Source organism: Gouania willdenowi, chromosome 24, assembly GCF_900634775.1.
Source record: "Gouania willdenowi chromosome 24, fGouWil2.1, whole genome shotgun sequence".
Classification (NCBI taxonomy): Eukaryota; Metazoa; Chordata; class Actinopteri; order Blenniiformes; family Gobiesocidae; genus Gouania; species Gouania willdenowi.
In genome coordinates, this window is record NC_041066.1 from 14,943,287 (window position 1) to 14,962,806 (window position 19,520).

General features: G+C 32.9%; 1 protein-coding gene across 2 annotated transcripts in view; it reads left to right on the forward strand.

Annotated features, from left to right (window-relative positions):
* The first annotated feature begins 2,949 nt into the window (after positions 1–2,949).
* Positions 2,950–19,520, forward strand: part of LOC114457583 (ectonucleoside triphosphate diphosphohydrolase 5-like) — a 36,081-nt gene continuing 19,510 nt past the window's right edge. For both annotated transcript variants that reach the window (XM_028439539.1, XM_028439540.1), the window contains exon 1: positions 2,950–3,031. The gene's annotated coding sequence lies outside the window, so the exon portion shown is untranslated. The remainder of the gene's footprint in view (positions 3,032–19,520) is intronic.

Consider the following 19,520-nt stretch of genomic DNA (forward strand, 5'->3'; position numbering starts at 1 on the left):
GAAAAACAAATGGTTTGGAAGTAGTTAAAATAAAAGCATTCCATGAATTGGGTCGGCTGTGAGTTCTTGGAACTAAAAATATCTATTCAGTTTAAATAGTTTTTATTTTTATTTTTTTTTACACTAATATGAGCTTAGGTGATAATGAAACTATAACTTAACTCATTATGATAAATTAGTTTATTGAAATAGATTTTGTTCAACAGTAAATACTTTTAATTAAAGAAGGCAAAGATAAAATGGCAGTTATTATAGTGGTTATTATTTTTTAATTACAATGAATAGCCTGAAATAATTTTAATAACTAGTGTTGTTTAATTTCATAACTTCACTATGTGATGTTTTTAGCTTTTATCCATTATTCGGAGGGCAGATGTAAATTAGCTCCATGCTAAATATGGTAAAATGTATTAGATGAAAATATTGAACTTAACATTGTACTTTGTCCCATTGACAAATAAAAATTAAAGGCGAGAGCCACTTGAAATGGCAGAACTGCAGACAATACAAGTTGTCATCACTGGGATGACAATTTAGCAGCTTAAATAAATGAGAATAATGAAGGCATTTGTGATCTTAATAAACTGGGGTAAAGGGGGAATTTAATGTGTGGCTCAAAACACTGGTATTGTTGCTAGTTTTTCACTTGATGTCACTTAGATACGAAACCTCACACAATGTTCATAAACAGGTTGATGGTGAAAAATAAGTGTTCGTTTTGTGGTTTTCATGCTGAAAGTTCAATAAATCCTTGTATATACTGTACATATGAGCGTGGTTGGTTTTTTGAAGTTCATTCAGAAGCTGTGCAGTAATTGTCTTTATTTAGTCATTTATTTGATGGGGACAATGCACATGAATGAATATATGCATTGAAACAACAAAACAGACGTGAACATGCTGCATTACAGCCACATCCGTAAACTGATGCTGGGTTACTCGTCTTTGACTTTTTAGACATTTTTACATATTCATTCAAAAAAGGTCTTGTATATAGTAACTCAATGCTTTATTGGCTGAATAATTATGTTGCGCTACAATTAGAGGATACTCTTCATTTTATTATATCTAAATGGGAAAATTACTTTGTAAAAAACACCTCTGTTTTAATTTAGCAAAAAATCAATGTAACCTTTATTAATTACTGAGAATTAGGACACAGATTCAACAGACTCATCTTCTTGCTGGATTGCCATCATGGAATAATCAGTACTCTGACAATAACTGGAGTAAAGCATGGATGATTGCTGAAAAATTGAGTTTCAGACATTAGAATATAAAGAGGTGCACTTCAATTTGTATTAAAAAAAAAAAAAACAACAAAAAAATCCTCCAACGGTTTAGCGTACAAATAGAGCCTAATTGTTTTGCGAGAAGGAAATGGAATCAATAAACCCATTTATTGTGTGACTGCTCATTCATCAAAGTTTTCTGGAAGGTCACAGAAGACTAGTAGCAACGATTAAAAAGACAAAATATATATTTTCACATGTTTATTAACAAAACAGGGAAATCAATCTCCTTACCCAGATATTGATTGCACTGGGTAAATTACTTATCCACAGTGTTGAATGAGCAGAAAGAAAGCCAAGTTTTATGTTTTATAAATGAACTGCACTTGTACTTGAATACTGTAAAAATAAATTATTATTAATAATAATAAGTTGTTAATAAAAAAGATGAAAAAAAAACAAAACTACGGCAAGACAACTGCACCTGTTTTTGTTTTTTTTGTATGGTATATATATATATATATATATATATATATATATATATATATATATATATATATTAAATGGGTTTTATGGTATGGTGTTTTCATGTAAAATGTAAAAATAAAAAAAAGTGTCAAGACAAGACTGCATGACACAGAATTGGACACAGTTACCTGGAAAGGACACAACACAGTAAAGGGAAACAGGAAAATGGTTTAAATGGATTATTCTGCCTTAAACCGGAAACAGTGGAGCATGTAATTAGAAACTATCCTGCACAGAGCACGTGGAGGACATGTTGGAGGAAAGAAGGAATTGTCGGATCAGGATTAAAGCACATAGTGACGTAATGAAACTGGGAAAGGGAAAAAAACATTGAACTGGGCATTGTGAGCAAGAAGACAGCGATACTGCAACTATTAGGGTGCAAACTGCCAGAAAATCAGAAGAAGAAGAAGAAGAAGAAGAAGAGTGACGTCATGCAAAGTTAGTGGTAAACTGCTGCTGTTGTGCATGTAATTTAACTTCTTGTAATCAAAATAGTAGTAAGAAAAAAATATTCTCACCATAATAAACAAATAGAAAAAATAAATGTGCCATAGTAATTATGTAAAAAAATAGTTTATTAGTAATAAGTAGTTTATTACGCTGTAATCACAATACATAAATACAATACAACAACAAATAACAACCTTCAACAACAGTAAGAAAAAAACAAATAGAAATTGATAACACTTAAACATTTCGGGCTGCTGTAAATTACAAAGTGCGACAACATATAAGAAATTAAGCGATTATTTGGATAACCAAACATCACTTACAAAACTTTGTTTTGTATTATATTATGCAGTAATAATACATGTACATTTTAAATCAGGGTACATATAGGCACAATAACACAGTCTGGCACTTAATTACTGAAGAAGTTACAATAAAGTTCTAAATAAGAGAGAGAGAGAGAGAGAGAAAAGTGTAAAAGCAAAATACAGACAGAACTGAAAAAGCCACATACAAGGCAGTAACTTAAAAAAATTTTTAAAAAAAATGCAAGAAGATTTTGATTTATTTTGTTTTTTTTGTTTTTTTGGTATTTTGTCAAGTAACCAGTGAACCAGTTAATAAACACATGACATAATTGTGTAGGAGTACATCACTTACAGAAATCATAAATGACATGACACACATGGAGCTGTACGTCCCGCGGCGTAGCTCCACCTTCCTTGAGTGCGTGCGCGCTCCCGCGGCCAGGCCAGGGGGATGCGGGGGTTTTTTCCGGGGTTTTTTAAAAGACTGTCAAACACCTGTTGAACATCATGGTGAGCTCGTCTGTCATTTACTGTTGTTTTTATATAATATTCAATGTTAGTCAATGCTGTTTCTGAATATATAGCACACACGACACCCCAGTGAACACATGAGAAGTAGCTAACAAGGATAACTTATATGTCGCCGTCAGTGTCCCACTAAGGGAAGTAAGCAGCTGTTGTTGTGGATGTAAATTAGCAACTCTGTGAAGCGTTCAAGGCACTGAATGCCTAAGACTGTGAACGTTTGTATTTAAAATATTCAGAAATGCAAACAGCAAATGTTACACCACGTAAGGTATTCTAAGTGAGGACCAGTCATTGGTGCTGTTCTTAAACTGAGGGTCGCGGACCTTTTTTTTAAGTCAAGTGCATAATTCATCATAACAAGACAATAGGGGAATTATCTCTGGCCTGTTCAATAGCCTCCGGATTTGTCCTGAAACAAATGAAAAATTTGTATCAGGACATCCCTTGTTGGCGGCGTAGCTAAAAATAAATATGAGCTAAAATAATACTGATGGAACTTTAAGTCACGTGGTGCACCTATCACGTGACCTAAACTGGCAGATGAGGGGCGCTGCGTATTAATAGCCACGGCCTGTATTTTATTTATTTTGTAGAAATAAGAAGTCACTTTTTTTTTGGAGCGACCGGGCAGTGATAGCGATGTGGTTCTCCACCGTAGAACTATAGCTGAGTCAGCATTGTTCCAACCTTCGCCTCATCAATTTAGTTGTTCGAAAATGTATATCAACAAATGTTTGTGTATTTGAATATAGGTAGAAGAGGGAAAAATCACTCTGCTGCAAGTAACAATTATTGTTAATTGTATGTGTCGGTTTTAGTTAAGGTTGCTTCTGCTGCAACATTTTTTATGAGTTTACATACAGTATCTTCCTTCAGTCTACAGGCAATTTTTCCCTATTTATCTGGTTTCTTTCGACAGTCCCAACAACAGGTTGGGGTATCAAACTCATTTTAGTTCAGGGACCAAACTTGGAACAATTTGATCTCAAGTGGGCCGCAGATCTCGGTTGGGGAATAAAGAGCAATTTCAACATTATTGTTCTCTTTTTTATATTTCATCATATAACAAATATATAAAGTATGTTTAGGTATCGACCATATCCAAGCAATAAAAATATATCATATATCAGCCCCCATGTGTGAGCTTCACTTCACACAGTTTATTTTTTACAATTTTTTGCATAATTTAGGGCAATTTTCTGGAATAGGAAATTTGTGACTGCATGCAGTAATGCGATACAGGCATGACAAAAAAGCTAACCCTTGCAAATATTGTGGAATTTCAATATTTTTCTTAATTTTTAAGGGTTTGAGATTATTTGGTCATTTACACAATGAATAATCTTTTGCCCTTTTTACTTTCTCTCGATTGGGATGCTCGAAAGCAGTGTTTCCCAACCAGGGGTACGCGTACCCCTAGGGGTACGTGAGCACATTACAGAGGGTACGTGGAAAAATTAAGAATTTATGTCCAAGATAATAAAAAATATTCTCAGTCATTTCATAAGTCTGTCAATAAAATGGTACGTGTGCGCAATGACTTGTTTTTAAAGTTTAAATGCCTGTTTAAAGGGGACATATTCAAAGAAGCTCCTTTTGTGGTAAATGTAAAAAAAAAAGTTATGTATAGCACAGGCAGGGTAATTATTTATTTATTTTTATTCTTATTTTTTTCTAATTTCAACTTTATTATTTTTCTTTAATGTATTAATAATACAAACGTTTACTATAATGTTTCTTATATTTATCATTTTTATTGCCTTGAAGGCAACATCATTTTATGTTTAATTTGAGTTAAATAAGAAGACAATGCCTGATTACTAATTTTTCAATTTAAGAAGATGAAAGAAAATTATTTGCCTTGAATATTCAGTTGTGTTATGTTCTACTTTTGGAGAATCATGAACACGTATGAGTGAGGGGGTACTCATGGTATGACAAAAAGGCTCAAGGGGTACACAAGACAGGAAAGGTTGGGAACCACTGGCTTAAAGGGCCGAATTTGACACGTAACTGTTGGTTTGTGAGGGCCAAGCAATATTTATTACTTTTTGGGTAAATTCCAGGTTTGGTTAATAAACGTTAATTACAACTTAATATTCAGTGGTGATCTGTTAATCTTCTCTCGATGTGTTTTAATACATGCAACATATTTTTCCTGAAGGACTTGTTATTATAGCAAACCACTAATGAAGCTGATGTAACACCTTTGCTGGCTGACAGCCTGTAGGTTCAGGCTGACATCACCGTGTTATTTATTAGCTCCATGTTGCCAGCAGGAGAGTTAGATTTCTTAATGGGTTTTCTTTTCTTCCAGTTCTATTCATGCGACTATAAAACTGTTCTTTTGTGTTTATGAAAAGGTTGCCTTCTGACAGGGAAGTTATTTCTGCATGACATTGTCTCACAGTGAAACTTAAATGTAGTGTTTGTAATTGATGCTCACACTTTGTAAACTCAGTGTTTATCCATGCAAATTATTTAGTTTTTAAATTGTGTGATTAAATTAATTAAATTATTTTATTTTATTTTTTGGTGGAAAAAATACACATTTTACAATTTTAATTAATTAATTTTTTCATGCCTTACTATAGCCTTAAGTCTGTTTTGAGGTGTTTGAAAATTTTTCACCCTTTTTTATGCAATAGTATAGCCTTACATTTTTTCGCTCTTTTTTCATTCGTTATTTTAGCCTTAACTCTGTTTTGAGGCATTTGAAAATTTTTCGTCCTTTTTTATACCTTACTATGGCCTTACTTCTGACTGTGGGTGTTTGTCACTTTTTTTTTTTATCATTTTTTGTGCCTTAAAGAATTTTTATCCCATTTTAAGTGTGCACATCATGTTTGCACTAGTTTTTAGGGTCTTGTGATAGCCTTATCTCTTTTTCCATTTTTATGCCTTACTATATAGAGCCTTCACCTCTGATTTGGGGTGTTTGTAACTTTTTTCTCATTTTTCACGCCTTTGTGCATTTTCATCCCTATTTAAGTGCACATCTTATGTTAGTTTTTAGGGTCATCTAATAGCCTTTTCTCAGAAAAAAAAATCTTATTTTTTTCCATTTTTATGCCTTACTCTTGCCTGACCTCTCATTTTGAGTGGTCACTTTTTCCTAATTTTTTGTGCCTTGCAGCATTTTGATCCAATTTTAAGTGTGCACATCATGTTTGCACTAGTTTTTAGTGTCTTGTGATAGCCTTATCTCAGAAAAAAAAATTGTAAATTTTTTTCATTTTTATGCCTTACTATAGCCTTTCCTCTGATTTTGGGTGTTTGTCACTTTTTTCTAATTTTTTGTGCCTTGCAGCATTTTTATCCCATTTTAAGTGTGAACATCATGTTTGCACTAGTGTTTTGTGTCTTGTGATAGCCTGATCTCAAAAAAAAAAATCGAATTTTTTTTTCATTTTTATGCCTTACTATAGCCTTACCTCTGATTGTGGGTGTTTGTCACTTTTTTCTAATTTTTTGTGCCTTGCAGCATTTTTATCCCATTTTAAGTGTGCACATCATGTTTTCACTAGTGTTTTGTGTCTTGTGATAGCCTGATCTCAGAAAAAAAATTTCAAAACCTTTTTCATTTTTATGCCTTACTATAGCCTTACCTCTGATTTTGGGTGTTTGTCACTTTTTTCTAATTTTTTGTGCCTTGCAGCATTTTTATCCCATTTTAAGTGTGCACATCATGTTTGCACTAGTGTTTTGTGTCTTGTGATAGCCTGATCTCAGAAAAAAAAATTCGAAATTTTTTTCATTTTTATGCCTTACTATAGCCTTACCTCTGATTTTGGGTGTTTGTCACTTTTTTCTAATTTTTTGTGCCTTGCAGCATTTTTATCCCATTTTAAGTGTGCACATCATGTTTGCACTAGTTTTTAGTGTCTTGTGATAGCCTTATCTCAGAAAAAAAAATTCAAAACTTTTTCCATTTTTATGCCTTACTATAGCCTTACCTCTGATTGTGGGTGTTTGTCACTTTTTTCTCATTTTTGTGCCTTACAGCATTTTAATCCCATTTCAAGTGTGCACATCATGTTTGCACTAGTTTTTAGTGTCTTGTGATAGCCTTATCTCAGAAAAAAAAATTCTAAACTTTTTCCATTTTTATGCCTTACTATAGCCTTACCTCTGATTGTGGGTGTTTGTCACTTTTTTCTAATTTTTTGTGCCTTGCAGCATTTTTATCCCATTTTAAGTGTGCACATCATGTTTGCACTAGTTTTTAGTGTCTTGTGATAGCCTTATCTCAGAAAAAAAAATTCAAAACTTTTTCCATTTTTATGCCTTACTATAGCCTTACCTCTGATTGTGGGTGTTTGTCACTTTTTTCTCATTTTTGTGCCTTACAGCATTTTAATCCCATTTCAAGTGTGCACATCATGTTTGCACTAGTTTTAGTGTCTTGTGATAGCCTTATCTCAGAAAAAAAAAATTCTAAATTTGTTTCATTTTTATGCCTTACCTCTGATTGTGGATGTTTGTCACTTTTTTCTAATTTTTTGTGCCTTGCAGCATTTTTATCCCATTTTAAGTGTGCACATCATGTTTGCACTAGTTTTTAGTGTCTTGTGATAGCCTTATCTCAGAAAAAAAAATTCAAAACTTTTTCCATTTTTATGCCTTACTATAGCCTTACCTCTGATTGTGGGTGTTTGTCACTTTTTTCTAATTTTTTGTGCCTTGCAGCACTTTTATCCCATTTTAAGTGTGCACATCATGTTTGCACTAGTGTTTTGTGTCTTGTGATAGCCTGATCTCAGAAAAAAAAAATTCGAATTTTTTTTCATTTTTATGCCTTACTATAGCCTTACCTCTGATTTTGGGTGTTTGTCACTTTTTTCTAATTTTTTGTGCCTTGCAGCATTTTTATCCCATTTTAAGTGTGCACATCATGTTTGCACTAGTTTTTAGTGTCTTGTGATAGCCTTATCTCAGAAAAAAAAATTCGAAATTTTTTTCATTTTTATGCCTTACCTCTGATTTTGGGTGTTTGTCACTTTTTTCTCATTTTTGTGCCTTACAGCATTTTAATCCCATTTCAAGTGTGCACATCATGTTTGCACTAGTTTTTAGTGTCTTGTGATAGCCTTATCTCAGAAAAAAAAATTCTAAATTTTTTTCATTTTTATGCCTTACCTCTGATTGTGGGTGTTTGTCACTTTTTTCTAATTTTTTGTGCCTTGCAGCATTCTTATCCCATTTTAAGTGTGCACATCATGTTTGCACTAGTTTTTAGTGTCTTGTGATAGCCTTATCTCAGAAAAAAAAATTCAAAACTTTTTCCATTTTTATGCCTTACTATAGCCTTACCTCTGATTGTGGGTGTTTGTCACTTTTTTCTAATTTTTTGTGCCTTGCAGCACTTTTATCCCATTTTAAGTGTGCACATCATGTTTGCACTAGTGTTTTGTGTCTTGTGATAGCCTTATCGCAGAAAAAAAAATTCGAATTTTTTTTGATTTTTATGCCTTACGATAGCCTTACCTCTGATTTTGGGTGTTTGTCACTTTTTTCTAATTTTTTGTGCCTTGCAGCATTTTTATCCCATTTTAAGTGTGCACATCATGTTTGCACTAGTTTTTAGTGTCTTGTGATAGCCTTATCGCAGAAAAAAAAATTCAAAACTTTTTCCATTTTTATGCCTTACTATAGCCTTACCTCTGATTGTGGGTGTTTGTCACTTTTTTCTAATTTTTTGTGCCTTGCAGCATTTTTATCCCATTTTAAGTGTGCACATCATGTTTGCACTAGTGTTTTGTGTCTTGTGATAGCCTTATCTCAGAAAAAAAAATTGTAAATTTTTTTCATTTTTATGCCTTACTATAGCCTTACCTCTGATTTTGGGTGTTTGTCACTTTTTTCTAATTTTTTGTGCCTTGCAGCATTTTTATCCCATTTTAAGTGTGCACATCATGTTTGCACTAGTGTTTTGTGTCTTGTGATAGCCTTATCTCAGAAAAAAAATTCAAAACTTTTTCCATTTTTATGCCTTACTATAGCCATACCTCTGATTGTGGGTGTTTGTCACTTTTTTCTAATTTTTTGTGCCTTGCAGCATTTTTATCCCATTTTAAGTGTGCACATCATTTTTGCACTAGTGTTTTGTGTCTTGTGATAGCCTGATCTCAGAAAAAAAAAAATTCGAATTTTTTTTCATTTTATGCCTTACTATAGCCTTACCTCTGATTTTGTGTGTTTGTCACTTTTTTCTAATTTTTTGTGCTTTGCAGCATTTTTATCCCATTTTAAGTGTGCACATCATATTTGCACTAGTGTTTTGTGTCTTGTGATAGCCTGATCTCAGAAGAAAAAAAATTCGAATTCTTTTTCATTTTTATGCCTTACTATAGCCTTTCCTCTGATCTTGGGTGCTTGTCACTTTTTTCTCATTTTTGTGCCTTACAGCATTTTAATCCCAGTTTTGGTGTGCACATCATGTTTGCACTAGTTTTTAGTGTCTTGTGATAGCCTTATCTCAGAAAAAAAAATTCAAAACTTTTTCCATTTTTATGCCTTACTATAGCCTTACCTCTGATTGTGGGTGTTTGTCACTTTTTTCTAATTTTTTGTGCCTTGCAGCATTTTTATCCCATTTTAAGTGTGCACATCATGTTTGCACTAGTTTTTAGTGTCTTGTGATAGCCTTATCTCAGAAAAAAAAATTCAAATTTTTTTCCATTTTTATGCCTTACTATAACCTTACCTCTGATTGTGGGTGTTTGTCACTTTTTCTAATTTTTTGTGCCTTGCAGCATTTTTATCCCATTTTAAGTGTGCACATCATGTTTGCACTAGTGTTTTGTGTCTTGTGATAGCCTGATCTCAGAAAAAAAAAATTCGAATTTTTTTTCATTTTTATGCCTTACTATAGCCTTACCTCTGATTTTGGGTGTTTGTCACTTTTTTCTAATTTTTTGTGCCTTGCAGCATTTTTATCCCATTTTAAGTGTGCACATCATTTTTGCACTAGTGTTTTGTGTCTTGTGATAGCCTGATCTCAGAAAAGAAAAATTCGAATTTTTTTCCATTTTTATGCCTTACTATAGCCTTACCTCTGATTTTGGGTGTTTGTCACTTTTTTCTCATTTTTTGTGCCTTGCAGCATTTTTATCCCATTTTAAGTGTGCACGTCATGTTTGCACTAGTGTTTTGTGTCTTGTGATAGCCTTATCTCAGAAAAAAAAATTCAAAACTTTTTCCATTTTTATGCCTTACTATAGCCTTACCTCTGATTGTGGGTGTTTGTCACTTTTTTCTAATTTTTTGTGCCTTGCAGCATTTTTATCCCATTTTAAGTGTGCACGTCATGTTTGCACTAATGTTTTGTGTCTTGTGATAGCCTGATCTCAGAAAAAAAAATTCGAATTTTTTTTCATTTTTATGCCTTACTATAGCCTTACCTCTGATTTTGGGTGTTTGTCACTTTTTTCTCATTTTTGTGCCTTACAGCATTTTAATCCCATTTCAAGTGTGCACATCATGTTTGCACTAGTTTTTAGTGTCTTGTGATAGCCTTATCTCAGAAAAAAAAATTCTAAATTTTTTTCATTTTTATGCCTTACCTCTGATTGTGGGTGTTTGTCACTTTTTTCTAATTTTTTGTGCCTTGCAGCATTTTTATCCCATTTTAAGTGTGCACATCATGTTTGCACTAGTTTTTAGTGTCTTGTGATAGCCTTATCTCAGAAAAAAAAATTCAAAACTTTTTCCATTTTTATGCCTTACTATAGCCTTACCTCTGATTGTGGGTGTTTGTCACTTTTTTCTCATTTTTGTGCCTTACAGCATTTTAATCCCATTTCAAGTGTGCACATCATGTTTGCACTAGTGTTTTGTGTCTTGTGATAGCCTTATCTCAGAAAAAAAATTGTAAATTTTTTTCATTTTTATGCCTTACTATAGCCTTTCCTCTGATCTTGGGTGCTTGTCACTTTTTTCTCATTTTTGTGCCTTACAGCATTTTAATCCCATTTCAAGTGTGCACATCATGTTTGCACTAGTTTTTAGTGTCTTGTGATAGCCTTATCTCAGAAAAAAAAAATCAAAACTTTTTCCATTTTTATGCCTTACTATAGCCTTACCTCTGATTGTGGGTGTTTGTCACTTTTTTCTAATTTATTGTGCCTTGCAGCATTTTTATCCCATTTTAAGTGTGCACATCATGTTTGCACTAGTGTTTTGTGTCTTGTGATAGCCTGATCTCAGAAAAAAAAATTCGAAATTTTTTTCATTTTTATGCCTTACTATAGCCTTACCTCTGATTTTGGGTGTTTGTCACTTTTTTCTAATTTTTTGTGCCTTGCAGCATTTTTATCCCATTTTAAGTGTGCACATCATGTTTGCACTAGTGTTTTGTGTCTTGTGATAGCCTTATCTCAGAAAAAAAATTCAAAACTTTTTCCATTTTTATGCCTTACTATAGCCATACCTCTGATTGTGGGTGTTTGTCACTTTTTTCTAATTTTTTGTGCCTTGCAGCATTTTTATCCCATTTTAAGTGTGCACATCATTTTTGCACTAGTGTTTTGTGTCTTGTGATAGCCTGATCTCAGAAAAAAAAAATTCGAATTTTTTTTCATTTTTATGCCTTACTATAGCCTTACCTCTGATTTTGTGTGTTTGTCACTTTTTTCTAATTTTTTGTGCTTTGCAGCATTTTTATCCCATTTTAAGTGTGCACATCATATTTGCACTAGTTTTTAGTGTCTTGTGATAGCCTTATCTCAGAAAAAAAAATTCAAAACTTTTTCCATTTTTATGCCTTACTATAGCCTTACCTCTGATTGTGGGTGTTTGTCACTTTTTTCTAATTTTTTGTGCCTTGCAGCATTTTTATCCCATTTTAAGTGTGCACATCATGTTTGCACTAGTGTTTTGTGTCTTGTGATAGCCTGATCTCAGAAGAAAAAAAATTCGAATTCTTTTTCATTTTTATGCCTTACTATAGCCTTTCCTCTGATCTTGGGTGCTTGTCACTTTTTTCTCATTTTTGTGCCTTACAGCATTTTAATCCCAGTTTTGGTGTGCACATCATGTTTGCACTAGTTTTTAGTGTCTTGTGATAGCCTTATCTCAGAAAAAAAAATTCAAAACTTTTTCCATTTTTATGCCTTACTATAGCCTTACCTCTGATTGTGGGTGTTTGTCACTTTTTTCTAATTTTTTGTGCCTTGCAGCATTTTTATCCCATTTTAAGTGTGCACATCATGTTTGCACTAGTTTTTAGTGTCTTGTGATAGCCTTATCTCAGAAAAAAAAATTCAAAACTTTTTCCATTTTTATGCCTTACTATAGCCTTACCTCTGATTGTGGGTGTTTGTCACTTTTTTCTAATTTTTTGTGCCTTGCAGCATTTTTATCCCATTTTAAGTGTGCACATCATGTTTGCACTAGTGTTTTGTGTCTTGTGATAGCCTGATCTCAGAAAAAAAAAATCGAATTTTTTTTCATTTTTATGCCTTACTATAGCCTTACCTCTGATTTTGGGTGTTTGTCACTTTTTTCTAATTTTTTGTGCCTTGCAGCATTTTTATCCCATTTTAAGTGTGCACATCATTTTTGCACTAGTGTTTTGTGTCTTGTGATAGCCTGATCTCAGAAAAGAAAAATTCGAATTTTTTTCCATTTTTATGCCTTACTATAGCCTTACCTCTGATTTTGGGTGTTTGTCACTTTTTTCTAATTTTTTGTGCCTTGCAGCATTTTTATCCCATTTTAAGTGTGCACGTCATGTTTGCACTAGTGTTTTGTGTCTTGTGATAGCCTTATCTCAGAAAAAAAAATTCAAAACTTTTTCCATTTTTATGCCTTACTATAGCCTTACCTCTGATTGTGGGTGTTTGTCACTTTTTTCTAATTTTTTGTGCCTTGCAGCATTTTTATCCCATTTTAAGTGTGCACGTCATGTTTGCACTAATGTTTTGTGTCTTGTGATAGCCTGATCTCAGAAAAAAAAATTCGAATTTTTTTTCATTTTTATGCCTTACTATAGCCTTACCTCTGATTTTGGGTGTTTGTCACTTTTTTCTCATTTTTGTGCCTTACAGCATTTTAATCCCATTTCAAGTGTGCACATCATGTTTGCACTAGTTTTTAGTGTCTTGTGATAGCCTTATCTCAGAAAAAAAAATTCTAAATTTTTTTCATTTTTATGCCTTACCTCTGATTGTGGGTGTTTGTCACTTTTTTCTAATTTTTTGTGCCTTGCAGCACTTTTATCCCATTTTAAGTGTGCACATCACGTTTGCACTAGTTTTTAGTGTCTTGTGATAGCCTTATCGCAGAAAAAAAAATTCAAAACTTTTTCCATTTTTATGCCTTACTATAGCCTTACCTCTGATTGTGGGTGTTTGTCACTTTTTTCTAATTTTTTGTGCCTTGCAGCATTTTTATCCCATTTTAAGTGTGCACATCATGTTTGCACTAGTGTTTTGTGTCTTGTGATAGCCTGATCTCAGAAAAAAAAATTCGGAATTTTTTTCATTTTTATGCCTTACCTCTGATTGTGGGTGTTTGTCACTTTTTTCTAATTTTTTGTGCCTTGCAGCATTTTTATCCCATTTTAAGTGTGCACATCATGTTTGCACTAGTTTTTAGTGTCTTGTGATAGCCTTATCTCAGAAAAAAAATTCAAAACTTTTTCCATTTTTATGCCTTACTATAGCCTTTCCTCTGATTGTGGGTGTTTGTCACTTTTTTCTCATTTTTGTGCCTTACAGCATTTTAATCCCATTTCAAGTGTGCACATCATGTTTGCACTAGTTTTTAGTGTCTTGTGATAGCCTTATCTCAGAAAAAAAAATTCTAAATTTTTTTTCATTTTTATGCCTTACCTCTGATTTTTGGTGTTTGTCACTTTTTTCTAATTTTTTGTGCCTTGCAGCACTTTTATCCCATTTTAAGTGTGCACATCACGTTTGCACTAGTTTTTAGTGTCTTGTGATAGCCTTATCGCAGAAAAAAAAATTCAAAACTTTTTCCATTTTTATGCCTTACTATAGCCTTACCTCTGATTGTGGGTGTTTGTCACTTTTTTCTAATTTTTTGTGCCTTGCAGCATTTTTTATCCCATTTTAAGTGTGCACATCATGTTTGCACTAGTGTTTTGTGTCTTGTGATAGCCTGATCTCAGAAAAAAAAATTCGGAATTTTTTTCATTTTTATGCCTTACCTCTGATTGTGGGTGTTTGTCACTTTTTTCTAATTTTTTGTGCCTTGCAGCATTTTTATCCCATTTTAAGTGTGCACATCATGTTTGCACTAGTTTTTAGTGTCTTGTGATAGCCTTATCTCAGAAAAAAAATTCAAAACTTTTTCCATTTTTATGCCTTACTATAGCCTTTCCTCTGATTGTGGGTGTTTGTCACTTTTTTCTCATTTTTGTGCCTTACAGCATTTTAATCCCATTTCAAGTGTGCACATCATGTTTGCACTAGTTTTTAGTGTCTTGTGATAGCCTTATCTCAGAAAAAAAAATTCTAAATTTTTTTCATTTTTATGCCTTACCTCTGATTGTGGGTGTTTGTCACTTTTTTCTAATTTTTTGTGCCTTGCAGCATTTTTATCCAATTTTAAGTGTGCACATCATGTTTGCACTAGTTTTTAGTGTCTTGTGATAGCCTTATCTCAGAAAAAAAAATTCAAAACTTTTTCCATTTTTATGCCTTACTATAGCCTTACCTCTGATTGTGGGTGTTTGTCACTTTTTTCTAATTTTTTGTGCCTTGCAGCACTTTTATCCCATTTTAAGTGTGCACATCATGTTTGCACTAGTGTTTTGTGTCTTGTGATAGCCTGATCTCAGAAAAAAAAATTCGAATTTTTTTTGATTTTTATGCCTTACGATAGCCTTACCTCTGATTTTGGGTGTTTGTCACTTTTTTCTATTTTTTTGTGCCTTGCAGCATTTTTATCCCATTTTAAGTGTGCACATCATGTTTGCACTAGTTTTTAGTGTCTTGTGATAGCCTTATCGCAGAAAAAAAAATTCAAAACTTTTTCCATTTTTATGCCTTACTATAGCCTTACCTCTGATTGTGGGTGTTTGTCACTTTTTTCTAATTTTTTGTGCCTTGCAGCATTTTTTATCCCATTTTAAGTGTGCACATCATGTTTGCACTAGTGTTTTGTGTCTTGTGATAGCCTGATCTCAGAAAAAAAAATTCGAAATTTTTTTCATTTTTATGCCTTACTATAGCCTTACCTCTGATTGTGGGTGTTTGTCACTTTTTTCTAATTTTTTGTGCCTTGCAGCATTTTTATCCCATTTTAAGTGTGCACATCATGTTTGCACTAGTGTTTTGTGTCTTGTGATAGCCTGATCTCAGAAAAAAAAATTCGAAATTTTTTTCATTTTTATGCCTTACTATAGCCTTACCTCTGATTTTGGGTGTTTGTCACTTTTTTCTAATTTTTTGTGCCTTGCAGCATTTTTATCCCATTTTAAGTGTGCACATCATGTTTGCACTAGTGTTTTGTGTCTTGTGATAGCCTTATCTCAGAAAAAAAAATTGTAATTTTTTTTCATTTTTATGCCTTACTATAGCCTTTCCTCTGATCTTGGGTGCTTGTCACTTTTTTCTCATTTTTTGTGCCTTGCAGCATTTTTATCCCATTTTAAGTGTGCACATCATGTTTGCACTAGTTTTTAGTGTCTTGTGATAGCCTTATCTCAGAAAAAAAATTCAAAACTTTTTCCATTTTTATGCCTTACTATAGCCATACCTCTGATTGTGGGTGTTTGTCACTTTTTTCTAATTTTTTGTGCCTTGCAGCATTTTTATCCCATTTTAAGTGTGCACATCATTTTTGCACTAGTGTTTTGTGTCTTGTGATAGCCTGATCTCAGAAAAAAAAAATTCGAATTTTTTTTCATTTTTATGCCTTACTATAGCCTTACCTCTGATTTTGGGTGTTTGTCACTTTTTTCTAATTTTTTGTGCTTTGCAGCATTTTTATCCCATTTTAAGTGTGCACATCATTTTTGCACTAGTGTTTTGTGTCTTGTGATAGCCTGATCTCAGAAAAAAAAAAATTCGAATTTTTCTTCATTTTTATGCCTTACTATAGCCTTACCTCTGATTTTGGGTGTTTGTCACTTTTTTCTAATTTTTTGTGCTTTGCAGCATTTTTATCCCATTTTAAGTGTGCACATCATATTTGCACTTGTTTTTAGTGTCTTGTGATAGCCTTATCTCAGAAAAAAAAATTCAAAACTTTTTCCATTTTTATGCCTTACTTATAGCCTTACCTCTGATTGTGGGTGTTTGTCACTTTTTTCTAATTTTTTGTGCCTTGCAGCATTTTTATCCCATTTTAAGTGTGCACATCATGTTTGCACTAGTGTTTTGTGTCTTGTGATAGCCTGATCTCAGAAAAAAAAATTCGAAATTTTTTTCATTTTTATGCCTTACTATAGCCTTACCTCTGATTTTGGGTGTTTGTCACTTTTTTCTAATTTTTTGTGCCTTGCAGCATTTTTATCCCATTTTAAGTGTGCACATCATGTTTGCACTAGTGTTTTGTGTCTTGTGATAGCCTTATCTCAGAAAAAAAATTCAAAACTTTTTCCATTTTTATGCCTTACTATAGCCATACTTCTGATTGTGGGTGTTTGTCACTTTTTTCTAATTTTTTGTGCCTTGCAGCATTTTTATCCCATTTTAAGTGTGCACATCATTTTTGCACTAGTGTTTTGTGTCTTGTGATAGCCTGATCTCAGAAAAAAAAAATTCGAATTTTTTTTCATTTTTATGCCTTACTTATAGCCTTTCCTCTGATTGTGGGTGTTTGTCACTTTTTTCTAATTTTTTGTGCCTTGCAGCATTTTTATCCCATTTTAAGTGTGCACATCATGTTTGCACTAGTTTTTAGTGTCTTGTGATAGCCTTATCTCAGAAAAAAAAATTCAAAACTTTTTCCATTTTTATGCCTTACTATAGCCTTACCTCTGATTGTGGGTGTTTGTCACTTTTTTCTAATTTTTTGTGCCTTGCAGCATTTTTATCCCATTTTAAGTGTGCACATCATGTTTGCACTAGTGTTTTGTGTCTTGTGATAGCCTTATCTCAGAAAAAAAAATTGTAAATTTTTTTCATTTTTATGCCTTACTATAGCCTTTCCTCTGATCTTGGGTGCTTGTCACTTTTTTCTCATTTTTGTGCCTTACAGCATTTTAATCCTAGTTTTGGTGTGCACATCATGTTTGCACTAGTTTTTAGTGTCTTGTGATAGCCTTATCTCAGAAAAAAAAATTCAAAACTTTTTCCATTTTTATGCCTTACTATAGCCTTACCTCTGATTGTGGGTGTTTGTCACTTTTTTCTAATTTTTTGTGCCTTGCAGCATTTTTATCCCATTTTAAGTGTGCACATCATGTTTGCACTAGTTTTTAGTGTCTTGTGATAGCCTTATCTCAGAAAAAAAATTCAAAACTTTTTCCATTTTTATGCCTTACTATAGCCATACCTCTGATTGTGGGTGTTTGTCACTTTTTTCTAATTTTTTGTGCCTTGCAGCATTTTTATCCCATTTTAAGTGTGCACATCATTTTTGCACTAGTGTTTTGTGTCTTGTGATAGCCTGATCTCAGAAAAAAAAAATTCGAATTTTTTTTCATTTTTATGCCTTACTATAGCCTTACCTCTGATTTTGGGTGTTTGTCACTTTTTTCTAATTTTTTGTGCCTTGCAGCATTTTTATCCCATTTTAAGTGTGCACATCATGTTTGCACTAGTGTTTTGTGTCTTGTGACAGCCTTATCTCAGAAAAAAAAATTCAAAACTTTTTCCATTTTTATGCCTTACTATAGCCTTACCTCTGATTGTGGGTGTTTGTCACTTTTTTCTCATTTTTGTGCCTTACAGCATTTTAATCCCATTTCAAGTGTGCACATCATGTTTGCACTAGTTTTTAGTGTCTTGTGATAGCCTTATCTCAGAAAAAAAAAATCAAAACTTTTTCCATTTTTATGCCTTACTATAGCCTTACCTCTGATTGTGGGTGTTTGTCACTTTTTTCTAATTTTTTGTGCCTTGCAGCATTTTTATCCCATTTTAAGTGTGCACATCATGTTTGCACTAGTGTTTTGTGTCTTGTGATAGCCTGATCTCAGAAAAAAAAATTCGAAATTTTTTTCATTTTTATGCCTTACTATAGCCTTACCTCTGATTGTGGGTGTTTGTCACTTTTTTCTAATTTTTTGTGCCTTGCAGCATTTTTATCCCATTTTAAGTGTGCACATCATGTTTGCACTAGTTTTTAATGTCTTGTGATAGCCTTATCTCAGAAAAAAAAAATTGTAAATTTTTTTCATTTTTATGCCTTACTATAGCCTTACCTCTGATTTTGGGTGTTTGTCACTTTTTTCTCATTTTTCATGCCTTTTAGCATTTTTATCCCATTTTAAGTGTGCACATCATGTTTGCACTAGTTTTTAGTGTCTTGTGATAGCCTTATCTCAGAAAAAAAAAATCAAAACTTTTTCCATTTTTATGCCTTACCTCTGATTGTGGGTGTTTGTCACTTTTTTCTAATTTTTTGTGCCTTGCAGCATTTTTATCCCATTTTAAGTGTGCACATCATGTTTGCACTAGTGTTTTGTGTCTTGTGATAGCCTTATCTCAGAAAAAAAAATTGTAAATTTTTTCCATTTTTATGCCTTACTATAGCCTTACCTCTGATTTTGGGTGCTTGTCACTTTTTTCTAATTTTTTTGCCTTACAGCAGTTTAATCCCAGTTTTGGTGTGCACATCATGTTTGCACTAGTTTTTACTGTCTTGTGATAGCCTTATCTCAGAAAAAAAAATTCAAAACTCTTTCCATTTTTATGCCTTACTATAGCCTTACCTCTGATTGTGGGTGTTTGTCACTTTTTTCTAATTTTTTGTGCCTTGCAGCATTTTTATCCCATTTTAAGTGTGCACATCATGTTTGCACTAGTTTTTAGTGTCTTGTGATAGCCTTATCTCAGAAAAAAAATTCAAAACTTTTTCCATTTTTATGCCTTACTATAGCCATACCTCTGATTGTGGGTGTTTGTCACTTTTTTCTAATTTTTTGTGCCTTGCAGCATTTTTATCCCATTTTAAGTGTGCACATCATGTTTGCACTAGTGTTTTGTGTCTTGTGACAGCCTTATCTCAGAAAAAAAAATTCAAAACTTTTTCCATTTTTATGCCTTACTATAGCCTTACCTCTGATTGTGGGTGTTTGTCACTTTTTTCTCATTTTTGTGCCTTACAGCATTTTAATCCCATTTCAAGTGTGCACATCATGTTTGCACTAGTTTTTAGTGTCTTGTGATAGCCTTATCTCAGAAAAAAAAAATCAAAACTTTTTCCATTTTTATGCCTTACTATAGCCTTACCTCTGATTGTGGGTGTTTGTCACTTTTTTCTAATTTTTTGTGCCTTGCAGCATTTTTATCCCATTTTAAGTGTGCACATCATGTTTGCACTAGTGTTTTGT